This window comes from Stylophora pistillata, chromosome 3 (genome assembly GCF_964205215.1).
Source record: "Stylophora pistillata chromosome 3, jaStyPist1.2, whole genome shotgun sequence".
Lineage (NCBI taxonomy): Eukaryota > Metazoa > Cnidaria > Anthozoa > Scleractinia > Pocilloporidae > Stylophora > Stylophora pistillata.
The window spans coordinates 5968272-5972828 of NC_142521.1; positions in this window are offsets into that span (position 1 = coordinate 5968272).

Consider the following 4557-nt stretch of genomic DNA (forward strand, 5'->3'; position numbering starts at 1 on the left):
AGGAAGGTTAAGCAGTCGACGTTTTTCAGACACGAACTTCTACCCGTGTTAACATGTCTTTGCTAAAAGATGCTAGAGATATGACCTTAATGAGCAAGGGAATAAGTTTCTTTACCCCACTCTCTTGACAGAATGAATAATTCGTCAATTTATTAGGCGACTTGAAATTTACCACTTCATAGTTGTGTAAACAATGCGAACAAACGAGCGAGCATGAAGTTTTCAGTGTATGATCTGGATGCCTAGAGGACCATTTCTCTTTTTCTAAATTCGTTAACCACAGCGAGATTTGTTATTCTTATGTTTGTAGTCGGTTGCTCAAAACCTAGCATAGATGCATACGATATACAATGTGCAGTTACAAAATACAACCGATGCAGAAAGACAATCATCTATCTCATTTTGCACTTTGTTATTGTATCTAAATGTCGCTTAAGGGTCTTAATTCTAAATTATCGCTCAAAGTAATTTGTGATAAGCTTAAACCTGGTTTAAAAAAATCTTAGTTCTGCATTTGATGATTCAAATGGACATGAAATCAAATGACTTAACTCACCCAGACTTGGCGAGAAAATTGTCTGCCATTGTCGAATCCCGTTTAATCTATCGATTAAGCAAAAACCACTTTACGCGCTACGAAGACGTTTTTTAATCACTTAATGAAAAGTAGAAGAGCTTTTTTATGGTTTTGAGTCAATAATTTATCTCCTATAAACAAAATAACAGCATATTTTTGTGGCGTCCTACCTTCAACCTGAAAAGTGGCGTTCTGGCGTCTGCGATGTGACCACGCGAACGTCATGATATGCGCAGTATGTACATAGTTTCTCTAATGACTTCCGGTAGGCGTTCGTGACCTCAAGAACGTCTCGTGCTTGAGCTCTCTATTATGAGCGAGAACGCAATCGATCGAAGATATTTTTAGAAAATCCAATAATGCCAGCCAGCATCCAACTACCCTTAAACAATAATGACTAATACGTATGATTCACGACCCTCGCAGTAGAGAGCGCTATTTATGCATTAGCGAAAATCAGACCTGAAAAAAATCAGGCCTGTACGGGATTCGAGCCACTGACCTCTGCGATACTAGTGCAGCGCTCTACCAATTGAGCTAACAAGCCAACTGAGAGCAGGCCGTTAAGTTGATTCGTAATAAACCCGTGATGATAAATCAGATACAATGAATATATGAAGTTCATATATTTTGAACTGCGGTATTAGATACGTATGATGCACGATCCTCGCAGTAGAGAGCGCTATTTATGCAATAGCGAAAATTAGACCTGAAAAAAATCAGGCCTGTACGGGATTCGAACCACTAACCTCAGATATTCATTGTATCTGATTTATCATCAAGGGTTTATTACGAATCAACTTATCGGCCTGCTCCCAGTTGGCTTGTTAGCTCAATTGGTAGAGCGCTGCACTAGTATCGCAGAGGTCACTGGTTCGAATCCCGTATAGGCCTGAATTTTTTCGGTTCTGATTTTCACTTTTGCTTAAATAGTGCTCTTTACTGCGAGGATCGTGCACAATTACGTTTCTATAACCGCAGTTCAGATATATGAATTTCATGTATTCGTTGTGGTTATATTTTATTTGGTCGTTCTTCTGTGTACAACGAGTATATATTCGATTACAATGTAAAAAAATCATATTATTAATTGGAAGAAAAGGTGCCCTTGAACTGCAGAAAAATTTTCAAACTCAGTCACCACTTCTGAAGGTCACGCTAATTCGAACTAGTTTGACCACAGAAAGTTTGATCTAAGAAAATATTCTAATAGAAAAGCTTCAGAACTAACGTGTTGCTTAAAAATTATACTGTTTTTGATTAAACGCTACAAGAAAAAGGATTTAGAACACTCCCTTTTTCCGTAATTAGGACTAATGTACTGTAGTCAAAGTATGGTCGTTTTGGAGTGTCATGACACGTCAAAACTGTACTAGCGTGACGTTTGTTTGTGCGAGGCCTACTTTCGCCCCCATAATCATTGATTTGGTCTGAGTTAATGACCGGTTTGTCAATACACTGCATCCGTTTTTTTTCAGCTGCCGAGAAAGGACCTACTGACGCATCACACAACTCGACGTTACTCATTATAATTGGTGATGACTTCTCTTCTTCTGTATAAAAATCTGTTGCCTTCCCTTCGTTAAAAACGTCCTTCATGTCGCTTGCAGAATACGGATACAAGGTGTATATCAAGGGATTGAACTGCAGTAAGGCCTGAATCCTGGGGGAGTTACGGCATTCTGCTGCTGGTGCTGAAATTTCGCAATTGTTTGAAGCTAACTTATGTATCTTGTGTGCTCCTTTAGTAGTCAAGAGATTGCTATTCGCATCAGTTAAGAATCTTGCTGTCTCCAGATTTCCAATGTTAACTGATCTAACAGGCTGCATTGTCGATTGTTTAGCGAACGGTTTATTTATGATTATCCTAGCTGTCACTAGTCTCTCCGCTTTCTTCGATAAATATTGCTGATGGTTTTCTTTAGAGACTTTAACATCCTGTTCGTTGTCCTCATCCGGGCTGTTGCTCTCTAAGTCTATCTGAGCATGTCCAGAGAAAATACAACCTCCTTCAGCCTCTTCCAAAAGTGACTCAGCATCTTCCGCATTAGCTACTACTTCATGCCTTTCAGTTGCGATGTTCAGTGGGCTAGTGTGCCGAGGTTGTTCGATGTGAAAAGACTCACTAAGTATAATTCTGTCCTTTAACTTTGCACTGTTGAGGCATTCACAATGTCGCCTGCCATCAATTTCGGATGAATTTTCTATCGAAAGTTTCCCAATCAGTTCAGTAAGTACGTCCAGCTCGTTTTCTAGAATCTTACCCATCACCATTCGCGCTGTAGTCGAGTCATTCATTATACCAGAATTCGAATTTTCTTCTAAATTCCATAATTTTTCCTCATCTGAAGAAGGCATTTTCATTTTGTAGGGAGCTTTTTCTTCTTTGGTTAAATCTTCTAAAGAGCTGACGTCCTTTCCATCAGAATGGCTATACTTATTGTTCCTTTTCACAGAAGGGCTGTTTGGTGAAGGAATCACATAACATACTTCCGCGTGGTATTCGGCTTGTCTCGAAATAGTCGACAGACCACGAAGTTGTGCTTTAAAGTCTTGAAAATGTTTGGAAGCAAAAGAAAACACTTCGTTTTGCTTTCGTTTTTCTTCACCACTGTCTACAAGTACGGTTTCAACAGCAAAGCCTGAGTGAGCATCAACAGAAGAGTTCTCAACCTTTGTATCATTCGAAGAGCCATTCGATTGGTGACTTGAGGCGACAGATGGAAGTGTTACGGGTAAATGGGTGCCATTAGCATTTATTGTTAAGTTCCAGGTTACGTCTTCGTTGACTGCCATAAAGTAAGGCTTTTGTATCAGAGACCTGCGTCCTGATAAGCTCTTAATCGGTGGGCCTGCATTAATAGATTTGGCTCGTGAAGGGTGCACCTTATATGCATCTACGGAATTCCGAAAACGAAGAGAACCATAATTAGATATGTTCAGGCTGTTGGCTGGATTACCGTTCAGAGATAAAGGTCTAGATGCGGCAGCTAAATTATGGACGGGTTTCTCGGGTACAAAACCAGTCTTGCCAATATCAACTGGATAAGGCGTAACCTTGTTCTCTATCTTGTATTTCTCTTCAGAGTGACCTAAAGCTTTCGTTTTATCTAAATAATGAGTCGTAGAAATGCTACGCCTCAGCATTGCAAGGCCATTAGTTGAGATGTGCCTTATTTTAGGGGTCCTTGGCGATTCCTTTTTCTGGTCAGTTAATGAAAGTGTCGCGAAATTGGAACGCATCATGGAAAAGCAGCAAAATTTGCAACTTGTGTTTAGTTGCCATCGTCGTTCATATTTCTGCAGCCATCCTGAAGTATGGGGTTCGGAAAGTTCGTTTCTGGGCATCGTGGCATACGCTTTCTTTGTTTGTAATGATTTCCTTCTCCATTTAGGTGTAAAAGAAATCGCAGAATGACTAATGTTGTTGTTTCGAATGCTGCGATCCCCCTCGCCATTTACGTGATACACTCGTGTTTGAGAGTATGCTGCCGTAGATTCTTCATTCCCGAAGGTCCAAATGTCACCACTTGTAAATTTTAGCTCTTGAACGGGTGGTCGGAGTCCTGAACAATTTAGATTCCGATAACTTTTGTTTTTCCTTCCTTTTCCTTGTGTTAATTCTGAAATCGTCACCTGGTTCGTCATCCTGTACATTGCTGTTTATAGCTAACTAAAATCCTACGTGATGAGTCCACATCGTCTGTTATTGTTATAATTTGCAGCTTTAAGCGTTGGCTGGCGTCCACATTATTGCGGAAGCTTTCCGTATAGTAGTTGGCACACCACCAACTTGAAAGCGATTAAAACACGCAGTGAAGTCCAGTGACAATAACATCAATAACACATCGAATAAGAGCACGAACATTTTTAAAAGTTCACGTAGTTTGGACATTTTTTTCTTTTTCTGGTTTTCAAACTCATTTGCTTTCGAATATCAATTCACCATTTAGCTCAAGAAGTGTTTGTGACGCATTACG